This window comes from Lampris incognitus, chromosome 4 (genome assembly GCF_029633865.1).
Source record: "Lampris incognitus isolate fLamInc1 chromosome 4, fLamInc1.hap2, whole genome shotgun sequence".
NCBI classification, from domain to species: domain Eukaryota; kingdom Metazoa; phylum Chordata; class Actinopteri; order Lampriformes; family Lampridae; genus Lampris; species Lampris incognitus.
In genome coordinates this window covers 22,278,589-22,305,428 of record NC_079214.1, presented here as the reverse complement: position 1 = coordinate 22,305,428, position 26,840 = coordinate 22,278,589, and the positions used below count along the sequence as shown (strand labels likewise).

Genomic DNA, 26,840 nt, shown 5'->3' with positions numbered 1-26,840 from the left:
AGAGGTTGGAAGGAGAGGTACGTTTTTCTTTCCCTTTCCAAAACCAAAATCAAACCCTGAAAAGTGTAGGCTGTGGATAAAGCTATGTGGACGTCCTCAAATCCAGTTGAACCCCTCAAAGATCAACAAGCACAGCTTTGTCTGCTCCAACGTAAGTAATTACTTTTATTGACCGTAAAATAATGTTACAGCTTGATGGACTTAGCAACAGTAACTGGGGGAGGGGGGCCTTAGTGAAGGGTCAATTGTGAAAAATACATGAAGACAGGTCTGTGCACATTTCAACTTTGTCATATATATATTTTTTAAAATCTTTTGTCAGGCAGGGCAAGAATAGGTTGTATTTCATTGTACTTATTCAAATTTTTGGTTTGTTTTACAAAGAGGAAGTTTTTACTGACTTCCATCCATCCTTTGTTGACACCAACTTAATCCAATTCAGGAATGCAGGGGGCTGAAGCCTATCCCAGCATGCATTGGGGAGACTGCACAGCAACCCCCTGAACAGGTCACCAGTCCCTTGTGGGGCCCACACACCCCACACACACACTCATACACCATTCACAGCGAGCAATTTGTAGATTCCAATTTACCTTAGTACCTGTCTTTGGACTGTGGGAGGAAATCAGAGTACCCAGAGGAAATCTACACAATCACAAGGAAATCATGCACACTCCCCCGAGTGGACTGGAATCAATCCAGGAACCACTTGCTGTGAGGCAACAGAGCTAACCACTAAATCACAGTAACGATTATTACTAACATATATTATAATGTTTAGTAAAATTAAATAAAGACATGAAATATGCCCTATTTCATTGACTTACAACTGATGACATATTCTTTCCTTTCTTTGCCTGAAGCAGTACATCATCCCCCTCTTCCTCCTTTCGCTTCGTTTCAGTGGTACACTAATTTTCCACACTGTCAGAAACTAATAAATGAATTCTTAGGGCATTAAACAGCACAACCCACGGTAAAATTAGTGTTTTCTGCTTCAGAAAATCACAAGAAAAGAGCCACTTGAATAACCTCCTCCAGCACCTCTAGCTCTCAGGTACTACACATGCAAAATGTGTAGATCAGGCTCTTGCAAATTGATGAGCGGAAAATGATCAGTGCTCACACACTTCATTTAGCAAAGCTGGACGTGAAAGAGGAGAGAAACTTCTGAGTGCCAAAGGTGCTGGTATTATGCAGGTTTTGTCATACTTTCATGACTTGGTAAAAGAAGCAAAATGGGACAACTACGATAGAAGCTCAGCAAACTGGAAGGAAATGTCACCCAGGACCATGTATGGATCCAAGTCATGAGGATAAATAAGAATTTGTATTGAGGAGGGAAAAATGCAGTCACTGTTACAGAACAAAGCCAGTTCATACAGAATAAATTATTTGCGACCCTGACGGTAATTATTTGCTACAGGCACTAAAACAAAATTGGAAACTAGTCAGTAGTGACACATATGATTGAAAAATAGGGTTAAAGAAGGGTGAAACAGGTAAATACAAAATAAAACACATATCAACAAATTATGCAAAAGCCTTTCTGCATTGTTATATGAAATGAGATTATATAAATGCATGGATAAGTATCTTTGGAAAGATTTAAAAACAAAAATAAATCTGTCCCATCTACACATACACTATTTTAGCATGCTTTTCAGAATGCCCCTTAAATTCAAACATGATTCAAAAACGACTCCTAAGTTTGTTATAACAAACTTAATGTACAGTCATAACAAGAGACTAAGCTTTGTGTTTGGGTTGTGTATGTCATTAGTACCTCCGTCTTGTCTTAATTCAATTCAAAGAGAGATTTAGATGTGCAGTCACCGACATCAGCCAGTAATCACTTGAATTACTGGGACTGTTTGGTTTAATAGAGCAGTAAGGCAGAGTATTGCGTGCATAACGATAAAATATCGCATGTAATTAAAGCAGAGTGAAATGTTTAATGCTTCCAAAATTTGATAATTATAAATGCAATCATTAGACATTTTAGTGCTATAAAGTTAAAGCCAACAATGTGGAGAGCGCTGTGTTCTGCATGTTCCGTTGATTTATCAATCCCTTTGTTTGTCTGTCATTTTCAAAATTGGCTGAAACTATTTACAACAATGAGCAAGAAGGGCCCTGGAGCCCACATAATGTTTTTAAAGAATTGACAGGAATGGACTGCATTTATGGCAATTCTCCAGCTGCAACAGCCTCTCAAAGCGCTTTACAATTAATGCCTCACATTTTACCCACACATACACACAGTGTCAACCACACAAGCTAACAACCAGCTGATCAGGAGCAGTGAGGGGTTAGGTGTCTTGCTCAGAGACACCTGGCATTTTTTTTTCGTTTTGATTCCCCTGATTCTCCCACTCCCCTTTTTTTCTCCCCAATTGTATCTGGCCAGTTACTCCACTCTCCCAAGCTGTCCCTGATGCTGCTCCACCCCCTCCGCCGATATGGGGAGGGCTGCAGACTACCACATGCCTCCTCTGACATATGTGGAGTCGCCAGCCACTTCTTTTCACCTGACAGTAAGGAGTTTCGCCAGGGGGACGTAGCATGTGGGAGGATCACACTATTCCCCTCTGTCCCCCCTCCCTGTTATGGCTCACTCACCCCGCGCCGTGGTCCGCCCACCCCGCGCCGGCAGCCAATCGGCTCGTCAGGGCCGGGCTTAGTCATCAGGGCTGGGCTTAGGTTTGGTGGCCTCCCATGTGCCCGTTGTCAGTTCGTGTTGTGACCTCCCCGCACCCGCAGTAGCGGCTACTCTCCTCTCACGGTCCTTTTCTCTACGAACTCATCCCAGCCCTTGGTTCATGTTTTTCCCTTGCAAAGTTTCCCCGTGGAAGTATCCTGCCGTGTTCCCGTTTGGATTACCCGCGAGTTTTTTTTCCCCCTTGGACTTTCCGTTTTTTCCTTGTCGCTCATTGCCTTCCTATGTTTGACTATTTGTACGCGTAAGGAATAAAGTACGCCAGTTTTCGGCTAACCCCACCTCTGTCTGGTGTCGTGCGCTTGGGGTCTTCCACAAACCCTAACAGTACGAACTGACCATGACGACCCCAGCCGACACAGAGAGCGTACCGGCCAGCCCGCTTCGAGCGGCTCTCATCGAACAGATCCAACTGACTAACTCCCACACCCAGCAGCTAGAGGCGGCCTCCGCCGCGGTGAGAGATCTTCAGACTTGGGTCCCGCCCCTCCAGGCCTGTGTGGGTAACCTAACGAGGCAGCTGAGAGCGGCTGGAATGACCGGTCACTTCGGGTCACCTTCCGGAGAGGTCTCAGCGAGGCTGTCAAGGACCAGCTAGCCACCCGGGAGGAGCCCACCTCCCTCGAGGACCTGATCAAGCTCGCCATCCGCATCGACGGACGCCTCCGGGAGAGGAGGCGCGAGCGAGCCCTGCGTGGATCCACGTCCATTCCCCAGTCGTCCAGCACTCCTAACAGGATCCCTACTCCTGTTCGCCCCACTTTCCCTGTAGCCGTTTCTCCCCCCGCGCCCCAGACCACGATGGGGGAGGAACCTATGCAGCTGAGGCGCACGCGCCTTAGTCCGGCCGAACGGGAGGCCCGGTTCAAGGCGGGTCAATGTTCCCCCTGAGTACCATGAGTTAGGTGAGGTTTTCAGCAAGACCTGGGCCCAATCTCTTCCTCCTCATCGGCCTTATGACTGTGCTATCGACCTCCACTCTGGGGCACCCCTTCCCAGCAGTCGTCTGTACAGTCTGACCATCCCCGAGAAAGCTGCGATGGACGAGTACATCTCCAAGTCCTTGGCAGCGGGGCTCATTCGGCCCTCGTCCTCCCAGGTGGCAGCTGGATTCTTTTTCGTGAAGAAGAAGGACGGGGGCCTCCGACCCTGCATTGACTATCGCCAACTCAATAAGATAACCGTCAAAAACAAGTACCCCCTTCCTCTCATGAGTTCCACCCTTGAGCCCCTCACCCAAGCTACAGTCTTCACTAAGCTGGACCTCCGGTGTGCCTATCATCTGGTCCGGATCCGGAAGGGGGACGAGTGGAAGACAGCCTTTAAGACGCCCCGGAGTCATTATGAGTACCTGGTCATGCCGTTCGGCCTCACCAACGCCCCGGCGGTATTCCAGGCTCTCATGAATGACATTCTCCGCGACATGCTCGACGAGTTTGTGGTGGTGTACCTCGATGACATCCTCATCTTCTCCAGGACCCTCGAGGAACATGTCCAGCATGTCCACCGGGTACTCAAACGTCTCCTCCGGAACCAGCTCTTCGTAAAGGCAGAGAAGTGCCGGTTCCATTCCCCTTCCGTTGACTACCTGGGCTTCGTCGTTGAGAGGGGACAGACCCGGGCCGACCCCCGCAAGATCCAGGCTGTGGTGGACTGGCCCGATCCCACATCACGGAAGGAATTACAGAGCTTCCTCGGGTTTGCGAACTTCTATCCGAGGTTCATCCGGAACTACAGCTGCGTGGCAGAACCTCTCACCAGGCTGACCTCCCCCTCCCAGCCGTTCATCTAGTCCCCGGCTGCCCGCTCTGCGTTCCAGTCCCTCAAGGAGAGGTTCACCAGCGCCCCAGTCCTGCTCCACCCTGACCCCAAGAGGCAGTTCATCATAGAGGTGGACGCTTCGGACACCGGGTTGGGGGCTGTCCTCTCCCAGCGGTCAGCGTCTGACCAGAAGGTCCACCCATGCGCCTTCTTCTCTCGCCGGTTCCTCCTCGCCGAGGAGAACTACGATGTCAGGAACCGGGAGCTGCTGGCAGTGGTGGCTGCTCTGGAGGAGTGGCGCCATTGGCTGGAGGGGGCGGAACAGCCGTTCACCATCTGGACGGATCATAAGAACTTGACGTTCATCTGGGCAACCAAGCGCCTCAATGGTCGGCAGGCACGGTGGGCCAGCTTCTTCAGTCGGTTTGACTTCACGCTGACTTATCACCCCGGGTCCCGCAACACGAAGGCAGACTCCCTGTCCCGACAACACCCGAGGAGGGAGCCAGCTACAGAGGAGCGACTCCCATCCTTCCTGAGGCCAGGGTGGTTGGCGTCGTTGCCTGGGGCATCGAGACCGTGGTCAGACAGGCGTTGCGCTCCCATCCCGCCCCGAGCCACGTCCCTCCACGCCGCCTATTCGTCCCAGATGCAGTCCAGCCCCGGGTTCTCCAGTGGGGCCATGCCAGTCAGTTTGCTTGCCACCCGGGTGTCCACCGCACCTTCGCCTTTCTGGCTCGGCGTTTCTGGTGGCCCACCATGAGGAACGACGTCAGGGACTTCGTAGGGGCCTGCTCCGTCTGTGCTCGCAGCAAGGCCTCTCACCACGCACCCGCGGGTCTGCTGCAGCCCCTCCCAACTCCAAGGCGGCCCTGGTCCCATGTGGCGTTGGATTTTGTCTCCGGACTGCCTCCCTCCTAGGGTAACACTGTGATCCTGACAGTGGTGGACCGCTTCAGTAAGGGAGTGCACCTGGTGGCCCTCCCCAGACTCCCATCGGCTTCTGAGATGGCGGACCTCCTGACGAGCCACGTGTTCCGTCTCCACGGCCTTCCCCTGGACGTCGTCTCGGACCGAGGGCCCCAGTTCGTCTCCCAGGTATGGCGGGCCTTTTGTAAGGGGTTGGGTGCCTCTGTTAGTCTCTCCTCTGGCTATCACCCACAGACTAACGGACAGACAGAGAGGATGAACCAGAGCGTGGAGTCTGCCCTCCGGTGCGTGGCCGCCAAGAAGCCCAGCTCCTGGAGCCGGTTCCTCCCCTGGGTCGAGTATGCCATCAACTCCCTGGTCAGCTCTGCCACCGGCCTCTCACCTTTTGAGGTGTCCCTGGGCTACCAGCCGCCTCTCTTTGCTGCGCAGGAGTCGGAAGTGGCGGTTCCCTCCGTGCAGGCCCATCTGAACCGGTGTCGTCGCGTCTGGGAGGTGACCAGAGCTGCTCTGCTCCAGGCAGCTGAGCGCGCCAGTCGGGGAGCCAACCGACGCCGGTCCCCAGCACCTACGTACCAACCAGGCCAAAGGGTGTGGCTGTCCTCGAAGGATCTCCCGCCTCAGTCCACCGCGAAGAAGCTGAACCCCCGGTTTGTCGGGCCCTTTGAGATCAGGAAGGTTCTCAGCCCTGCGGCGGTGAGTCTTAAGCTTCCGGCTTCCTTGAAGACCCATCCCATGTTTCATGTTTCTCGGGTTAAGCCTGTCTCCCACAGTCCTCTGATGCCTCCGGCCCTGGCTCTGCCTCCCCCTGAGATCGTGGATGGGCACCCCCAGTGGAAGGTCCGCCGGCTGCTGGACGTCCGGCGCCGAGGACGGGGGTTCCAGTATTTGGTGGACTGGGAGGGCTACGGTCCGGAGGAACGTAGCTGGGTCTCCCGCCAGCTCATCCTGGACCCTGGGCTGCTCACTGAGTTCCATCATTCCCATCCCGACAAGCCGGGCAAGTCGCCTGGTGGCTCCCGTGGAGGGGGGTGTACTGTTATGGCTCGCTCACCCCGTGCCGTGGCCCACCCGCCCACCCCGCGCCGGCAGCCAATCGGCTCGTCAGGGCCGGGCTTAGTCATCAGGGCTGGGCTTAAGTTTGGTGGCCTCCCATGTGCCCGTTGTCAGTTCGTGTTGTAACCTCCCCGCACCCGCAGTAGCGGCTACTCTCCTCTCACGGTCCTTTTCTCTACGAACTCATCCCAGCCCTTGGTTCATGTTTTTCCCTTGCAAAGTTTCCCCGTGGAAGTATCCTGCCGTGTTCCCGTTTGGATTACCCGCGAGTTTTTTTTCCCCCTTGGACTTTCCGTTTTTTCCTTGTCGCTCATTGCCTTCCTATGTTTGACTATTTGTACGCGTAAGGAATAAAGTACGCCAGTTTTCGGCTAACCCCATCTCTGTCTGGTGTCGTGCGCTTGGGGTCTTCCACAAACCCTAACACTCCCCTCTGAAAAGGCGCCCCAACCGACCAGAGGAGGCGCTAGTGCAGTGACCAGGACACATACCCACATCCAGCTTCCCACCCGCAGACACAGCCAATTGTGTCTGTAGGAACGCCCGACCAAGCCGGAGGTTACACGGGGAGTCAAACAGGTGATCCCCGTGTTGGTAGGCAACAGAATAGACTCCTATACTACCTGGACGCCCAGACATCTTGGCATTTTTACAAGGAGAAGCCGAGGACCATACCAGCAACCCTCCTGCTCTACCTCCTGAGCTACTGCTGGCCCTTGGAGGACAGGTACTGGAGGACAGGTTTCATGTGTATTCGTAAGGTCCTGAACTCTTTAACATTCACTACTCCCTCTACAAGTGCCCTTGAGAATGACTGTTCTGTAACCCTCATGCGCCCTGCATGAGCCGACAGACAGATAACTCCTCCCCAATCACCACGATGACGATGACATTCACGAGGGAGAAGATATCTGTCTGTCGGCTCATGCAGGGCGCATGACGGTTACAGAACAGTAAAATGACAATACTCTCAAAGGCTGAAATGTAGCAGGATGTCGGAGAATACTGAAGCCATGAGATGATCTGCCATCCTCTCACTTATTCTCTATACCTACTGTGAACTACCGGGAGATTACCTTGTTCCTGCATGACTTTATGAGATGACATCATCAGCACTGAGGTCTATTAAAGAGACAGTATGTACTGAACAGGGGACTTCTTCTCAATTACTGACACAACACTCCCCGTCTGGTATCCTAGAATACCACTACTACACTTACCTGAACGTGAGGGGGTAGACTCTCCTGGTTTGTCAGAGGGCAGAAGTATGAATATTTCAGATATAGGTCTAAGGAGCAATTTCAACTAGACAAACTTTGCCGTCACTACTAAGGAAAGCCTTATTGACGCGTCCCAAAGGCCGCTCAATTCACTTAATCTGACAGTTTTTCATGAGGACTAGGCTCCCTTCTGTAATGTCTGCCGGTCAGACTGCCACTTCGATCTTGGTTGGAGCGTAGACAAATACTGTTTCCGCCAGCAGTCCTAAAGGTGCTGGCCAGACTTTATACTTGCTTCCACTGACGCTTATAGAGGTCCTTGTTGTCAAATTCACCAGGAAGCATAGGAGGAGGACCTGTTTTTTGAGTGAGTAGTGTCGTGGGGGTCAGTATGAAAGGCTCCTCCGGGTCTGTGGACATTGGGACCAGAGGTCTTGAATTCACAATAGCTGTCACCTCAGCCATCAAGGTAGAAAGGACCTCATGTGTAAGCCTAGAAGATCCCAACTGAAAGATCATAAAATCCAAGATTTTCCAGGTGATTCCGATCATGTGTTCCCACACACCCCCCATATGTGATGCATGGGGTGGATTGAAAATCCAAACACATCCTTGATCTGTGAGAAATCTCTTCACTTTGGTCTCGTCAAGGTTAGAAAGCATATTAAGTTTGCGACAGGCTCCAATGAAGTTGGTTCCCCTGTCTGACCATATCTGACTGGCCCACGGATGGCTACAAAACACCTCAGGGCATTTATGACTAAGCATCTTACCCAAGACTAGTAAGACGCTAAACTGCAACCGCAGGCTGTAGAGGGGTAGCACCTTATCTCAGCAAAGGCCCTTTGGCTAAGGATGACATCCCTACTGACAGATCTGGTCCTCCTGCATGCCTGTATGGTACTTCCCATGGTGCCCAGTCCAGCCAACACATTGGGATAGGAGAAGGGAACTCTGATTTCAAATCCACCTGCTGCCTTGTGGGTTGATGTCCCTTTAGGCAAAGGCTAGGAGAAGGAAACACTGACAACAAAACCACCTGCTGCCTTGTAGGTTGATGCTTCTTCAGGCAAAAGCTGGAAGGTAACTCTGAATTCAAATCCCCGGGCAAAGTCTACCCAGCTGTCAGTACCCGGAAAGGGTAAACCATGGCGGCTCCACTCAGTCAACTCGGCAGCGATTTCGGCAACTGGTAGCTCTGTTTGTCAACTCAGCAGCAGTTCTGGCAAAAAGCAACAGGATTCTTCTGTAGCCGTCTCAGCTACGCTGTGCCACCGAACAACAGAAAATCCTGCCAAGGAACACTATAGAGCACCAAATAGTATCATCATCTAGGGTGCAGCCTCACATTTTAATATGGAGATAGTGAATCATAGATTTATACTATCTTTGTATTAATGTGTGTTTTACTTGTTTTGGGTGAAGACGTACATGTAGCATTTATGAAATAAGAAGCATCCATGGACTCAATGATTTCCACGTGAATGGCTTGGACACTCAGACAAGTAAATAAGATGGCCCGCCTCTTGTCGTTAGCATGGCCACCTCTGGTTCTGCGGGTGGAGACTGCCCAGGGCCCAAATAGTACGTCGATACCAACATAGGAGAATTGGGGGGGTCAACGCTGAGTCTGTCAGACTCTATGTCTGTGGGCCATTTTCTGCACCTGAAAGCTTCCACAAAGCCTGCGGCAAGTAACACATATGTAGATAACTGAACACACACATCTCCTGTCACCCACTACCCAAAAACCTGCTGTACAGACAGCACCCTCTGTCAAGAGTCGCCCTTGATGTTGTGATTGCTGGTGATAGTGCCTTACCAATTGAGTTGTGATGTGGTGTCGTCCTGGAACTATGATGGGATTCTTCTCCTCATATCTAATTTTAGCTTGAGATGTGTGCCCACCTACCCTCAGAAGGTCATTCTCATCTAAGATGGGGTTCAGTGTATGAAGGGGACTGTCCCTCCGTACATCCTTGAGGGTTCCGATGCCCTGAAATTCCTTTGCATAGATTTCCCCCTGCACAGCATGGATTGTGACATTCTTGGCTTGTGTCAGCACATCCAAAGTGTAAGCATTTTCACAATGATGCCATCCCTTGCAGAATCTCAAATCTTCAGATTTGTCTCCCTTGAAGAGACGAGCAATGTGTATGAGACATGCTATAGCCTGAGAAAGTGACTTCCAACAAGAGAAGTGCTCAAAGCACTGCGACCTACGACAGTCATCTCTAGTGGCAGTACTGAGAGTTGACACCTCAGGACGAATCTCAACATCGTCAGTTGAATCCACAAGGTCATATTAGGAGACATCCACCCTGGTTGCGTCAAGAATGTCGGACCTGTAAGCCATGTAGTATCCTTGAGATGAGCTCCTGGGACAGACCTTGTCGCATGATCTGCCGGATTCTGTTCAGTAGATACATAGTGCCACTGCTTAGGGTGGGAGCATCTTCTTATTCTTTGGACTCTGTTGTTCATGAAGACATAGAATCTACACATTTCATTGTAGATATATCCAAGGACGACCCTGCTGTCCGTGAAGAAGGTCACTGCATCTAATTTTAAGTCAATTTCCGAGGTAATGAGCTCTGCAAGAAGAAGACACAAAGCTCTCTGCATTGTACAGTCAGTAGAGACGCTTGAACATAAGGTCTAGAGATTTGAAGGAGTTGGGGTTCTTTTACAGAATCTCTCCATTGTTCCCACTGTTCCACTTTCTCTGGAGGCAATGGTATGTCCCAATCACACGAGTCAGCTGTGAGGTCTCGAAGCAGGGCCTTCCCATATATGATGACCGGTGCTGCAAAACCAAGGGGGTCATACAAACTAGGGGCATGTCAGTGTACACGTGTACACGTTTACACGGAAATGAAACCATAACCGTTTAATAAAAAACCCTAACCGATAAATGTAAAGGTTTTTGTTTTTTATATAATGCGTGATGACGTCATCATTCTTTGCTGCGTGACAAGTGCAAACGCGATTGCAGCATGGGATGGCGGCTAGTAAAAATCTGCGAAGCCCCATGTGGGAGGTTGGATTAGAAAGCCTCTCAGCGGGATCTAATTGCATCGAAGGGTTTCGCGGAAGCGGTAAGCTCCCCCAAAAAACAGCAAGTTTCTAACGCATACTCATCCAGAGATATTCGATCTTTTGTAAACGGTGTAGCCTAATTGTGTCATACGACATCGGCGACCTTAACAGCGGTGAATCTATGGAATGATGAGGCTACAGCGACCTCTAGCGGTGTAGTATCGACATACTTTCAAAATTCACAGAAATCCTGAAACGTGTACACGTTTAAACGGCAAACATTGCACCGTGTAAACGTGTACAGATTTTAGTACACGTTCACATCCCTAATACAAACTATTCATTGCTGATGGGATTCCACGACGCGTGAATGGTTTTATCTCACCGGACACTTGGAATATTAATGTGTCATTCTTAAGGTCCCAGCTGATCCCAAGACTATGCTGAATAGATAAAGAGTCGACACCAAGCTCCAAGTCCTTGAGATCACTGACACGATCCTCAAGAGGAAACGCTCTCATCACTTCTTCACTGTTTGAGGCAATTTTATGCAGCCTCATGCTAGAACAAGTGAACATTCTTTGTGTCCTTTGCAGGAGATCAGTGGCAGTCATTGCAGTCAGTAGTGACTTTAACCCATCATCGACGTAAAAATCTCTTTCTACATATTCCCAAGTGCCCGTTCCATACTGCGACTCTCCTTCAGGTGTTGCCCGTTTGAGACCGTAAATTGCCACAGCCGGTGAGGGGCTATTGCTGAAGATGTAGACCTTCATCCTGTATTCTATAACTTCCTTATTGGGGTCGTTATCTTTGTACCAGAAGAAGCGAAGAAAGTTTATGTCTTCAGATCGAACAAGAAAGCCGTGGAACATCTACTGTACATCTGCGGTAATAGAAACAGCTTCTTTCCTGAAATGGAGGAGTACTCTGAGGAGGCTGTTGTTTAGGTCAGGGCCAGTTAAGAGGCTGTCATTAAGAGAGACAACAGCATACCGAAAGCTTGAGTCAAAGACGACCCTGATTTGGCCCGGTTTGCTGGGATGGTAAACCCCAAAAAGGGGTAAATACCAACATTCTTCATCTTTCTCAAGGACAGGGGCTACCTCTGCATGACCTTTCTCTAAAATCTTCTCCATGAACCCAAAGAAATGATCTTTCATTTCAGGCTTTTTACTGAAAGAGCATTATAATGACCCAAAGCACTGCAGTGTCTGAACTTTGTTGTTGGGCAAACTGTGTCTTTGTGGTTTGAAGGGAAGAGGAGCTACCCAGTTGTTCTCTTCATTCTTATTGACACTTTTCTCCATGATATTGGGGAAGATGGCATCTTCAACAGAAGGAGCCAACTTGTCATCATCCTTTGTCCTCTTGAACACATCACATCCAATATGGTCTCCCTTTTCCTCTTCAGGTGACTTCTCCATGTGAACACCTGTGTGGAAACCTGTCATGTTGCTGTTATTGAATTTCTCTTTCACATTGTAGAGATTGGGACATGGTTTGAAAAGAGACAGCCGACCAGTCTCCAGAGTATTTGTAAAGAAGACATTGGCTTTGTCTGGCTTGTGAACCTTGCCAATACAGACATTACCCACTATAACCCAACCTAAGTCTAGCTTCTGTGCATAGGGGGCGTCATGTGGTCCATTGATCTGCTTATGCATCTTATGTATCCTAATGATGTCTCTTCCGGGTAGAATCAAGATTAGGGCTTCACGATCAATTTCCGGGATCTGACTGGCAATAGTCTGCAGGTGTGGATGACCAAGGGCAGCTTGCAGCATGGGAATCTCTGAACGGTTGTTTGGAATCTGGTTGCACTCTATCAAGGTCGGTAGAGGGAGGGTGACCTGTCCATCCATTGATTCCACGTTGAACCCCTGCAGTCTCGACTGTATCAGCATGAGTTCTAAGTGAGTATGGAGCACTGTCACCTTTAATGTCAAAAAGGGTAAAGATGTCTGACCTCACCAGTGATCTGTTGCTTTGATCGTCAACAATCACATAGGCTTTGATTGCCTTCTCTCGCTGACCACTGAGAAAGATTTTGACGAGGCAAACCTTAGAACAAGATTTTCTAAAGCGATCACTGCCACAAACCTCAGTGCACCTGGATGACACTGCGTCTGGGAAGGGGTCAATTTTCTCCTCCCCGCCATGCTCCTCTTAAGGGGTGGGAGCCTTTGTGTACTCTTTGGCAGGCCTAGGGTGTAGTGCTGAGTGATGTCGTTCACTGCTGCATTCAATGTATTGAACACTTTACTTGATGTGTTGTCGATGCTACACACTTTAAGCAGATGCCGTTTTGTTTCAGAAAGGATTTTCTATCTTTGAGGGACCTCTCTCTAAACACACAGCATTTGTACAGAGGATGTGGCTTCTTATGAATAGGACAGAGCTTGGCAAGATCAATTTTTGTCTTATGCTTATCATCTGTTGGGGAGATGTCCGGTGAAACTTCCGTCTTGTGGACTGAGATGGGCACTTGATTAGTGGTCTTGAAAGTGTGTCTTTCTGGCTTACTGTTATCAGCACTGGGTAAGAAGAAACTTGGGTCATTACGCATCTTTGTTTGATGACAGATGAAGTCAACAAGCGCCATAAATGGTGGGAAAGCAACCTTATGTTGCGTTTTGTGTATGTAACCCAGTGTCATCCACTTTTCTTGTAAGCTAAATGGTAGCTTTTGCACAATACCACTTATACCTCGAGCTGTGTCTAGGTATGCTAGGCCTGAAAGGTGTCTCTCTGATTTTGCTGCTTGGCGTTCCATCAGTGTAAGTCCCCTAGCTGTCTGGGCTTCTTGTAGTCCTTATTAGAAATCTTTGGGAAGCTGTCAACTCTTTCGAGTAGTGAGTTCTCAATGACCTCAGGAGCTCCATAACATTCATTTGGACGTTCCCAAATCATCTGGAGGCCCTTTACTAGGTCGTTCACATTCACAGATCTTATGCGTTTCACTTGTGCTGCTGACTCTGAGCCTAACCACTTAAGAGGTCCATCTCTTCATTTGCTGTCAGGCTGAGGTCTCTGGTTGCATTTAAGAATGATGCTGTCCATGCTCTGTAATTTTCAGGGTGTTCGTCAAACTGCAGTAGACCCGTAGCGACGAGTTCATGTCGCGCCATAAACTTGACAAGTCTGCCATATTCTGTTGCTCATCTCTGTTTGCCTGTTTTGCTGTTACATGGTGGTAAGCATGGGGAGGCTGACAGCTGTGAAGCTGCACACTGGTGAGTATGAGAATGCGGATAATCATAATCATCTGGTTGCCGGCTATAGCTATAGGATAGGTTATAAGACACTTCTCTTTTGGGTGAATGCTGCCTGCTCGGGGTTAACTTAGCAGTGTTTACGCTCATGTCAGTTACTCATAGGGTTGCACAATATATCGAAAATTTACCTTCATCGCGATATCAACATGCACGATTCATGTATTGCAAAAGACTGCTTGAACTGCGATAAATGGTATATGCACGTGCCATGCATTCACACTCTGCAGACTACTTGGAGTTTGTGTTGACTTTGGTGCCCCTTTCTGGAAAAAAGGTGGTAGTGTCAGTTGGCTGATTCTGCCTCAGTAGCAGCAAAATATAATGTAAAAAATAAAATTCTAACATTAGTTACTCACTCTGCAAAACTGGTAAGACATCAGTTTTAAATTGAGACTGTTACATAATCATTTATAATATAAACTCCTAGTAGCTGCTTTAAATAGGCCTAGATGTTGTGTTGAAGTGATGAAGAAATGGCCATGCAACGAAGTTGATGGTATTTGTTTATTGTCAACATAGCGGCTGTAGCCAATTGCATTTTTTTCTTCAATAAAACCATGTTGCTGGAATGGAAATAATGCATTTCATTTTTTTATTCAGTGTGCGTAGGCTGTTCATTGTCTGGGGTCTGTGTTAGCAGCAAACCTAAAGCAGAAAGACATTAAAAATGTATATGTCAATATTTGTTTATTTATCGCGAGTCATATCGTCATCGCAATATTCAACAACATTATTGCATACCGCATGCTTTCCTAATATCGTGCAGCCCTAGTTACTTATCTCCCAACTCTATGCGTATGTTGATGAGAGAGATCCACTTTGAAACTAGGAATGTTGTCCATGGACAGCCTACTTTGCAAAGGGATTTCTGCAGGTGTAAGGTCCCTGTGCTATAGCTCTGGTGTCAAACACCCAGCCTGTAATTCAGCTTGTTCTTGAACATACTCTTCAACACGTGTGAGGAATCAAAAGACTGACCTCTACGCACACTGTGGTACTTTCAGCTTGACTCATTAGCATTCAAAAGTGCCGCTGCAAAGGCGTCTGCTTTGGCTGTTGCTACTGTTGCTTCTCTTTGAACATCTAGTACATCTAAACGTGCATCCAAGCATGCCTTTTCTGCATCCAAACGGGCTTTTGCCATTTTCATCTCCGTCTCTTTTTCAGCAAACTGGACTTTAACTGCAGCTGCGCTACTAGTAGAGCTATGAGAGCGCTTAGATCAGCGTTTCCCAACCCAGTCCTCAAGGAACACCTATCCTGCAGATTTTCATTGTAGCCCTGTATAGGTAGCCCTGCTTGTACTTACTCAACCAATCATCTCACAGCACTTAATTATGCGAGGTGTGCAACATCTGACATAATTCATTGCTGATTGGTTGAATAACTACAAACAGGTACCTATTCAGGGTTGCAAAGAACATCTGCAGGATAGGTGTTCCTTGAGGACTGGGTTGAGAAACACTGGCTTAGATGATGAGGAGACCTTTGATATGGTACCAAAGAAACGGTCAGATGGTGTTTTGTTTTCTTCCATGATGTATTGTATACCTGTCCATAGACTGCGTTGGCCTGCTCTGCGCCGTGACGATGTAGCAGTGGAACTGGTCTCATCTGCTGTAGATCAGTCTGCCTGGGAGATGTCGTTTTACCTCTAATTCACCATTACCTGTCTGTCGGCTCATGCAGGGCGCATGAAGGTTACAGAACTCTCGCTTATTCTCTACCTACTGCGAACTACCGCGAGATTACCTTGTTCCCGCGAGATTTCACGAGATGACATCATCAGCACTGAGGTCTCTTAAAGAGACAGTCCGTACTGAACAAGGGACTTCTTCTCAACTACTGACACAACAATGACACTAGCCTACAAACTGCCCCCGAAGTGCTGCCCAGTAGCCAGTTGTAGACAACTTCTTGCGCTCCCAATCATAAATGCATCTGTCTATGTAGCAAACATGTATGCAGAAAAAAATAGGATACATCATTTACTCACCAAAGTTCCTCTTGTTAAGAAATTTTTTTACATAGCCAATCACATTCCATAAAAACACACACACATACACAAGGGCTACGCTCTGGTAAAGCAACCAAACTGAGGCTTCCATGTAAGGAACAATCACTTGAAATTTTCTTTGCTACCACTGGACTGTTTCTGAGTGTTTAGTGCCAGGGTCTACCGAACAGCCAATCTGGGTAGATAGAATACAATGAAATAGCTTAATTTGCCCTTTGTGTTCATGCCAGCCAAGCGTAAAGGTAGATTACCCATCATCTGGGAGCCTGAACTGAGGAAATTGAACTTGAATTATTTATAGAATCTATGTAGCACAGCCCGCCTCCGTTCTCTCCACCAGAATCAAAACTAATTGGGTCCTGCTATCAAAGGTGTGTGCCTCTTCATGAGCCCAAATGGGACTAGTGACCCTGGATAGATCTGAGTCTAATAAAACCATCTACTACACATGTACTTGGGGAACTCATAATGCTTTTAACTTATATTGCTTTTGGGAACTTGCCTTGACTTGTAATTACACCACCACGTGTGGTGACATATCATATTTAGACCTTTCCATTGCTGTGTGTGACCTTCAGACAACACACTACTAACACAGAAAAAAATGTCATGAGGACCATGATAAATTCACTTTTGGCTCTGTGATGAATGGCATGGGAGGGTGAGAGGGCGATTTCCATCTGTTAATCAGCCATCTCCGCTTCTGGGCTGTCAGCAGATGCATTACAGATTCTGACCTCCGTGCCACTCTATTGAACAGCCAACGAGAAAACTATCTCAACCCGTAATCATGATGTGTGCATGTGTCAGATCTTTCATTTGCATTCTGCTGCTAACGCATAAGCATGAGAGCTATTGCCATCCTATTTGTCAGTAATGTGTTGACCAATAGCAGACCAAGTCTTTTCTGGTCATGACACTGGTGTATATACCACAGTTGTAATGAGGACCTCGCGCGTGTGCTTGAATTTGTGTGTGTGTGCGCGAGTGTGTATGTGTGTGTGTATGTGCATGCCACATAAAAGAATAAAGACTGGGTTAGGAGGAGGTGGTGGTATAATCCTGATGCTATTGTCTCCTAAAAAATTAGATGAGATTAAGGGAGAAAATCCCCCATGAGAAGGGGTGTTGGGACTGCTGGAATGTAATCCATCCATTCTAAATATACATACACACACCACATACTGAGCCAAAGAAACTCACACACAATGGCACAATGGCTTTATACAGACCTTCAGACTCAACTAACAGAACCCCTCTCTTTCGTTCTCTCTCTCTCTCTCTCTCTCTCTCTCTCTCTCTCTCTCTCTCTCTCTCTCTCTCTCTCTCTCTCTCTCTCTCTCTCTCTCTCTCTCTCTCTCTCTCACACACACACACACACACACACACACACACACACACACACACACACACACACACGATACACAAAAATCCCATGAAGTAAACAGTGTTCAAACACACAAATACACACACACTTGCCTGTTGTTACCCACTGCATTAACAGGTAGGCAGGTGATTGTCAACCCCAAGATTTTACACACACACACACACACACACACACACACACACACACACACACACACACACACACACACACACACACACACGTCCTCCCCTGTGCACTACAATAAGAGAGTGGTGAGTGAATACAGAAAAAGACTTAAAATCCCACAGTGAGTATTCTCATCACTAGATGCTTCAGACAGGCGGCTGTGCATTGGTAGAGCAGCTCCATGGACCTGCTTCTATACAGAGAGAAAGAGAGATAACCACCAATAAAGATCATGGAGCACATGGGAAACAACTAGGATCAAGCCACATCAATTGACACACATGCGTGCGTTTGTGTGTGTGTCATGTGGCCGTCTTTCGTCAGGGATCTTTATCCATTGAACGCTCCTGAAACTGCGGTCAATACTGCCAGTCTGAGACACAGCCACAGCTGAAGACGAGTCTGGCATTTAAAGGCACCCTGCCTTGCTCCCTCCCAGAGGGCAGCTAGATGTCCTTAAGGCCTTTACACACCGGGGACGTGACGAATAAACAACACGAAAACGTTAGATACTCGCCTGTGAATAGTTCGCATCAAAACTATTCATACTGGCATCAATACGAATTTTTCTGTCGTAAATTCGCGAGACGCGAGGGGGACTCAACCATGGATGTATTATAGTAGAACTGGATACGGCGCCGCCGCTCAGCATTGCAGCCAATTTTTTCCAGTGGTCACTCGCGGTATTGCAGCGAAAAATCCCCTGCGGCCCAAAAAAGCATTTTCCCCATAGACCACCATTGTAAAAGAGACGCCTGTAAAACTGTTGACAGGACACCTGCAGCTATAATCACGGTCAATTATTACTCTTTGTATTGTATATTTTTAAGCCACGGGGTTTTATTTATTTTTTTTCAAAGCCCAGAAAAAGTCCAGAAAAAAAACTTTTTCTGCATGACATCACGGCGGTGTACGAGCACTCGACGCGCGATCATGTGTCTCGGGAACGAGGATCTTTGCTAGGTTAAACAAACGCTTTTTGGAATTTTGTCTTCATTTTTGGTTGGTGTTGCCATTTGTATAAATACATCCATCCCAAATAAGTCCCGTAGCGGTCTTATTATGCATCCACGAAGTCCGCTAGCATAGCATTCATGAACGCGCAGCGCCGGATTCTAAACGCAGTTCGCTCGTTCATTATAGCCTACGCAGGCATGATGGGAGTAACACTGTTATGCATATTCAGTGGGCCGCATGTGCCCGGAAGTAACTCGATAGCCAGAAACATTTTCGGCGTATGTGCCAAGCAAGCCATTCTCATAGGAAAGAACAGGCGCCATTTTTAGATCCGGCATCGTCTACTATAATCAATCCACGGACTCAAATCGGCGGGTTAAGGTACGGCGGTGCGGTGCGTGGGGATCTCTTCCTCTTCCCTTCGGGATCGGGGCACTTCCTCCGTTACGGTGTGCCATGGCCGGTTCTGGGTCGGCGAGAAAGGGTTGCCTTGCTACCAAGTTACATACAAAAGTAAACAACACGAGCTACTCACGACCCTGGTGGCCTAGTTGCGCCACACTTTGTCCTTGAGGTCATTTTCTTTATAATTTTCGTGTCCTTTGTCACGCAATACAGGGTGATGAGAAACAATCTTGGTCCTCCGTTGTGACGCGACGTCCGTTTTGCGCAACGTGATTGGATGATGCCTTTATTCGCCGTGCGAAAGCTCAGAAAATCGACCACGTTCCGGAAAAAAAACGTCGCTTTTTCGCCGCTTAATATTAGTGTTCTGTCTGTATTTATTCGTGTGACAAAAACAACAGTTCGAAAAAATATATCGACGTGTGAATTAATCGCGCACAAAAAAACAAACAAACATGCTATGCCATGTGTAAAGGCCTATAAACAGGCAAGTACTCAACAGCGGTGCTTGTGACTTTTTAAATTACAAAGGATTTGCATGTATTCAGAATGAAAATCACAACAACAACGGGTTTTCTTTTGAACATTGATATTAAAGAATCCAATCCCCTCAGATCTGAGCAATTGGGCACTGATCTTTTCCTGGAGTGACGTGATTTCCACTTCGTGCCATAAACTTGACAAGGCATGGATTAAAGCATAACCAGGAGAGCTGCATCTCAGAAGCAGGTGAAGTATATTAGAGAACATGTTTTCCAGGCTTGTTTGTGCATGCTTCCAAAATAAAATGCTGTGAAGGGATGAAGTCTCAGTCCTCAGCTGGAGGCCGATCAAATCCAACCAACCGTAGCTATCTGAGGTATAGAGGCACTTGCACATGTTGTTTGCTGTACGAGAGGCCAAGTGTTGTCTCATCAAATGTGTGAATGTTGATGAAATGTCGTTAAATGTTGCATTGAACTCTGTCAAGTTGTTAAAAGGAGTTTGTTTTTTGAAGGAGAGAGACAAAGCTTGGCAGTGTCCCTCAGTATCAGCACTCTTTGAACCACAATTCTTTATCATAAAAAAAGACATAAACCTTATTCGTTAATCACCCTTGACAGTCAAAAGCTTACAGAGCCTGTGTTGTCAAATTAAAGGTTATTAGAGTAGCTTTAAGAGCTGTGGGGTGTATGTGGAAAATTTGATCACAGTGGATATTCTATTCTTAGGCCATTTTTCAAGTCTAAGAGACACACCCCTCCACCTAATTATCAACATCATAAGCATTGTCAGCTGAGATTGTGTTATGTTGGGGGAAAGTCCAATTTTAATGAGAATGCCAGTTAAACATGGAGAGCGAGAGAGACTCGTTTTAATAGACTGTCAGCTGTCAAAGTCACTTTTCTTAACACATCCGCTTCATTTGCACTCCTTATCGGGTGATTATTCACATTTCAAATCATTTGAACAGACGTTGTGAAGATTAATTAACACCATATAAAATGACTTATAATGGCGAGGACCCTCAGGCGGAACTTTTATCAAAAGCTGTTGTTAGCAAAATAAATAAATAAATAAAATATTTGGAGGGGGGCAAAAACACTTAGATTTTATTTAACCAAACACTAGCTACCAAGGTTAGAGAAAACCCCAGTATTCCTAAACATATTTTATGTGGTCTGTTAGGAGTGAGGTCTAGTTTTGCATATTATGTATTTCACTACTGATTTTGCTGAGCTTGGTAAACAAAGTCCTCTCTGGAAATTTTTTGACTAAGGAGATGCACTTTTTTTTTTTGCACATACAAAACTGCCATTGTATGTAACTGGGTGGATTTCATAATTAATCAAATCAATCTGCCAAAGCTATTACTGATGTAAAAACTGCAGAATAGGAGAATAATACAGCCTCTAATGAATCAAAAAACAATGCCACAAAAAAAATGCATTCATAATTCCCTGATCCTGGCTGCTGACTTTTTGTTATGTTATTTTATCTCTCTCCCTCATTTTAATGCCTGTTTGAATCCTGTCCATGAGGAGCTCATTCATGCCGGCGTCGTACTTTTACAAGAGCCTGGGCAATGGTTCTTTAATCCCTGCTGATTAGCTTAGACACTGCTAGTTGCCCAGCAATAGTGACATAAGTGTGTCATAACTATCATGTTGGATCAAGTTACCCAAGCATTGAATATGTAACTGCTCGGTTTATCAAAGCTCCCAGACATCTTGCCACTATTACATTTAAACTTTTGCAATTTGCAAACATGAACACGTTATTATTTAATACACATTTAAAATGCTATGTTATTTATTAGCAGAGTGCTAATGATTAAAGTTTTAGGTGTAAAAAAAGAGAGAACAAATGCAGCCTTGGAGATAATGCTACCACTACAGTATTACTAGTAATAACAGTGAGAAGTAAAGATGGAAGAACTGTTATAAAGTAAATATTGTATGTTCTTTGACTTTCCTGTGTACGTCTGCTATTCCCCGTCATTATAAGAATGTTTTTCTTAAACTGGAAATAGCAAAGTAAAAGAATGAACGACAACAATAAAGGTAAAGGTGGGCCACATGGCCTTAGACATCACTGTACCACCACCAACAAAACTCTTCAGACTTTTCAAAAACTGATCCTTAACTGGCTAATGTGAGCACTTAGCAGTGAGTTAACTATTCAACATGAAGGCTGACAGTTTTGTTTCCATGGCAACTAATCCGTAGGCTGTGGCAGTAAAAAAAAAAGTACCTTGTGAACTTTTCAATGAGAACAAGTCACTGTGGCCTGCAGAGAGGCAGACTGTGCATGTTAATTATATTCAGCATCTAGCCAGATACTACATGTAAGAACAAACCTTACATTTGTGTGATTTTGTCATCATCACTTTTGTGTGTGTGTGCACGTGTGTGTGCATTTTTAGGTCTGTTCAAGGTAAAAAAAAACAAAAAACAAACACCGCCAAATGACAGCTTCTGTATGGCAGTTAATCACAGTTCAGGGAATATCCCCGCTAACAAGGGCTAATGAGGCGCGACATCAGCAACAGTAGGCTAATTGAAGATATGATTAGATAAACCATCCCCAACTGCCACGGAAATGGGATAGGCTTTCGTTGTTAACATTACTTTCCCGTTTGTATTTACAGAGACATGGGCCTATCAGGAAAATGCAATGGTAAGTTCTAAACCAGAACTCACAGCATGATGCAAGCTTTGATGGAACTGGTAGGCTGTGGTGCTGCGCACTCTTAACAGGGTTTGTAGGTAGTAGAGATATCCTTGGGGTTTCATTGTTGCATAACAGGTGGAACATGCAGCCACTGCTTCAATTCCAGTTCTGAGAATTTAGTTTTGTTTCTGTCATCATAGATGTGCATATGTCAGTTATTCTGAAACAAACTGAAATGAGACTCAGCCAATCCGTGCTGAGGATTTATTTTCTCTCATCAAATTTTCATGAAAAATGGGTAACTGTGTCCAAGACACTACCTTGTTTAATTTGGATTAAATATGAAACATTTCAAGTGAAAGCTTGATTGTGATGTAACTCTTTAATAAAGCAAACATTGGGGCAGCACAGTGGCGCAGTGGTTAGCACTGTCGCCTCACAGCAAGAAGGTCCTGGGTTCAAACCCAGGGGTTGTTCAACCTTGGGAGTCATCCCAGGTCGTCCTCCGTGTGGAGTTTGCATATACTCCCCATGTTTGCGGTGGGTTTTCTCCAGGTGCTCCAGTTTCCCCCACCATCAAAAAGACATGCATGTTAGAGTTGATACTGCTGTCTGTGCCCCTGACCAATGCAATGGAAAGAAGAACTGGAGTTGGTCCCCGGGTGCTGCACAGCAGCTGCCTACTGCTCCCTGGCTACACAGCTAGGATGGGTTAAAGGCAGAGCTTAATTTCCCTATAGGGATTAATAAAGTATCCCAAAATTTTTAAAAAAATCTTTTAAAGCACATAAAAAATGCTAAGTAAGAAGTCGGAGTAAACAGCAAAGCAAAAAAAAATTATTTGGCCACCAAATCCAGAATGTATGAATTTACAAGGAAACATAAACTGCTTGGGATGGCTGGAATGGTTAAAATATTCCCCTCACAATTTAAATGCTGGGGGACTATTGCGACGTTAGAGCAGATTTAATGGAACCTTAGTTAGCAGTTGCTCCACCGAGTGGTCTAAAACACAACCTTCTGCACTATGTTAATGTTTACCCGCTGCTATTTTGATCACTTTTAAAAAGGCTCTTGGAAATCTTGCAAAGCTGTAGCTGTCAGCCAAAAGCAGAGGAGAGCGGTCAGAGAGAGAGAGAGAGGAAGGGGGTGAGCAGGGTGAGCGTTAAGGAGAGACTGGAAGAGGGGGGGCAAGTTTATATAATGTATACTGAGGAAAAAGAAGGGTGCCTCATATGTTTATTTTTCTGTGCATAACTGGGCGTGAGACTCTGGGAGTCGGCAAGAGTGGAATAATGTGGTCGAGGCTTGTGGTTTTCAACCGGTCTGCAGGACAACATCTCAACAGAACTCTCAAAAAGGGAAGAAAGGGTAAAAAGTTGTCTTGCTAGTGCTTCAGATGGTGCTAGGAAGGCAAAAAGAAAAAAAAGATTAAACCCAGGGTAGGCTACTTGTTGTCCAATACGTGAAACGTAGTGCAAAACACTGCTTCTCCTCTTTAGCAGTCAGCCTGTCTTTTTCCAATTTTTGTTGTCGAGGTTGCAATGAAACCAATCTTTTCCCTATAGGAGGTTTCAGAAACTTTTGTTGTTATCGGTGCTGTTCATCAAAGATGGTGCACAGTACGGATATACACATGGGTACTTGTGTGGTAAAATTGCCTGCTCCCTGTTACTACCACTCTGTATTATTATGTCTGTTAGCATAACAGCCATTATTAATTTTTGCAATTTTGCAGCGTGTTTAAGAGTCCAGACAGGCAAATATATCAATTTATTTCAAGTCAGGATAGGCTAACAAAAAAAAATACAAAATAAACTCTTAGATATGTTACATCGATTTTAAATAAGCAATAAAAAAGGAATGGGAAGCAGTATATTGCCTATTCTAACTTCTGCCTCTCCAGTGTGTAACAGTGGTCCACGTAATGAAAATTGTATGATCAAAACATATTATGTTCCTTTAACCCTAATTTCCCAAAACATAGCTTTCATTCCTCAGCCACTTCCTCCCATGGCAGGACTGATGAATGCACAGAGAAGTAAGTGAATGTGGTGCTGAAGATTACAGGTAAAAAAGAATAAAAATAAACTGTGGGAGCAAATGGCTGAGAAAAATTGCTATATTAAGATACATGGGATTGAAAGAGGATTGGCTGAAGAAACACACACACACCATGTCACCCATATACTTGTGGGGACCCCTCATTGACTAAATTCATTCCCTAGCCCTTAACCCTAACCATCAGACCTACATGCCTAACCTGAACCCTTACCCTAACCTAATCCTAATTCTAATTTTAACCCTAAACCCAAGTCCTAACCCTAAAATAGACCCTTTACCTCATGGCGACCCACGAAATGTCCCCACAAGCTAGGTGGTTTCAGATTTTCTATCCTAATGGAAAAAGATGGTACATACACACACACACACACACACACACACACACACACACACACACACACACACACACACACACACCTGCAGGCAGTACAATGTCGTGTTGTATGACTAAATTCACTTTCTGTAGAGCCAGTGTTCAGGGCATCACCCAAAGAGTTGACACACCTAGAGTAGCCCACAAGTCAGCCACAGACCTGGTTTAAAAACAGCACTGTTACATCAAAACTTCCAGGCCTACACGTTATGTACACTACGCTTGTTAGGAGGCAAGAAACGGGGGGGAATCTGTACCAAAACTCAGCGTGACTGTTACTTTGCTCACAATTTGCTTATTGCAAGTTAAATGCAAGCAGGTGACAGTTGCTAACTGTGAGGGCTCGTTAGTGCATTCATGTTGAGAGAGATGGTATGTGGGAGGCGCGGGGAAGAGAGGCTTGTGTCGCTCTACGGTGTAAAATTTCATCCTGCAATGTACCAGCCTCTGACAGCCACTGTTTGCTAGAGAGTATGGCAACTTTAAGACATATGCATTCATTAGCTCACATAACACTGGCTCGTTGTCTTTATAATGTTGAAATTCATTTGGATGTCATTTAACAGTCACCTGGGAGACCACAACATGGGTAACAGAAGACATACATTGTACTGTAGTGGAGTTCCGGAATATGGTGCCAGTAAACCACATTTCTGTGAACGGTGAGGCCCAAAACTTCCTCTAACCCCACCGAGAGAAGGGGAAAAAAAGGAAGACCGATGGGAGGGAACGGCTTCTGGAATGCTTGGTATTCTTAAATGTTATTCTCCTCCAAAGGTTTATTTTTATCTTTCGCAGACATTTGGGAGAACTTCCTGAGCAAAATCAGGGATCTTCACTTCCACATGCACCATCATGTAGCCTACTGTGCATTACTTTTCAATAAAGACTACATTCTTGTGACATGTCTGACTGGTTTCATCACAATGCTGGGAAAGATCTGTTTCTGGCAATATTGGGCAGACCGTCATCATCAAATGTCACTCAAGGCTGTTTTCCCTCCACAAGCTCTGAAAAGTGAACATTAACTGGCCAGTAAAGCGTTTTACACAGGTGTGCTTTACCCTGAGTCAGTGCTGACTAACCCTCAGCCTATCAGCGCCATGCTATGGCTCCCCAAACCAAATTACAGTGGAAAAGGGGACATTGTTTAAAAAAAAAGAAAAGAAAAGAACCCCTGACCAACTTTATGGGGAACAAACCATTTAAGAAAGGCTACTTTTTTTTAGAGTCGCAATTAGAACAATAACGATTGAAAAAAATCGTCCAACATTTCAGCCAAAGTAACAGGACAACTTTTAAGTTCAACTTTAAAGTCCGATTCTGTAACTGAATGTGTGTGTGAAGAGCTGGATGATGGACGCTAGCGTGATGGAGATGGTATACCGTCACAAGAGAGGACGAGAGGGACTATGTCTGCCATTCTTTACACACACAATAAAAACATATCTGACTCGTTTCATTGCGAGAGATTATTGCCCTGAATGGTAAGAGTCGGCACAGGACTTACCTCTCACTTGTCGCTCGCCGTATCCTCTCCCGGACGTCTTTCCCCCCTCAGTGGCAAAAAAAGAAAAGAAAAAGAAAAACAGCCTCACAACTTTAAGTTGACTTCTTGCGCTTCACCGACCGCAGAACTACTCATCCTCCTCCTCCTCCTTCCTCTCTCTCTCGCTCTCGCTCGCTCGCTCCCTCGCTTTCTCGCTCTCCCTCCTCTCTCGCTCTCTCGCTCCTCTCCATTCTGAAGAAACAGATTGGAGGAAGCTGGGGATGATGTTGCTGTTTTTGGGTTTATAAAAATGTTAAGAGCTCGTTTAAAAGTAGATTTTTTGCTACTTCAAAATGATGGACGATCTGGAAAGTTTTCGCAATGTGTGGTGTTGTAAAAATGTACTTTGCTGTATTGTGGATGAGCTTATCTACAATACTACAGCCCATCTACGAACTTGGGGAGTGTCTTGAGATGATTTAGCTTCTGTAAATCTTGGGTTACTGACCATGTTGGTCTTTGTGTTGTAATTTTTTTGTGATTTTTATTAAAGTATTGTTGAAAGTCAAAAAAAAATCTCGCTCCTCTCTCTCTCTCTCTCTCTCTCTCTCTTGGCCAAAACATTAAAACCACTGGCAGGTAAGTGAATAACATTGGTCATCTCCTTACAGTGGCACCTGTCAAGGGGCGGGATTTATTAGGCAGCGCGTGAACAGTCACTCTTGAAGTTAGATGTTGGAAGCGGGGGAAACGGGCAGGAGTAAGTATTGTATTTTTAAATCACTTCAGGACACAGCGCTGTCGCTCGACACAACCTCTCCGTGGCATTC

At 46.0% G+C, this 26,840-nt stretch overlaps 1 protein-coding gene across 1 annotated transcript in view; it reads right to left on the bottom strand.

Annotated features, from left to right (window-relative positions):
* tspan4a (tetraspanin 4a) overlaps positions 1–26,168 on the bottom strand; it is a 99,944-nt gene extending 73,776 nt beyond the window's left edge. Inside the window, exon 1 of the mRNA XM_056278630.1 lies at positions 26,032–26,168. The gene's annotated coding sequence lies outside the window, so the exon portion shown is untranslated. The remainder of the gene's footprint in view (positions 1–26,031) is intronic.
* Positions 26,169–26,840: the final 672 nt, after the last annotated feature.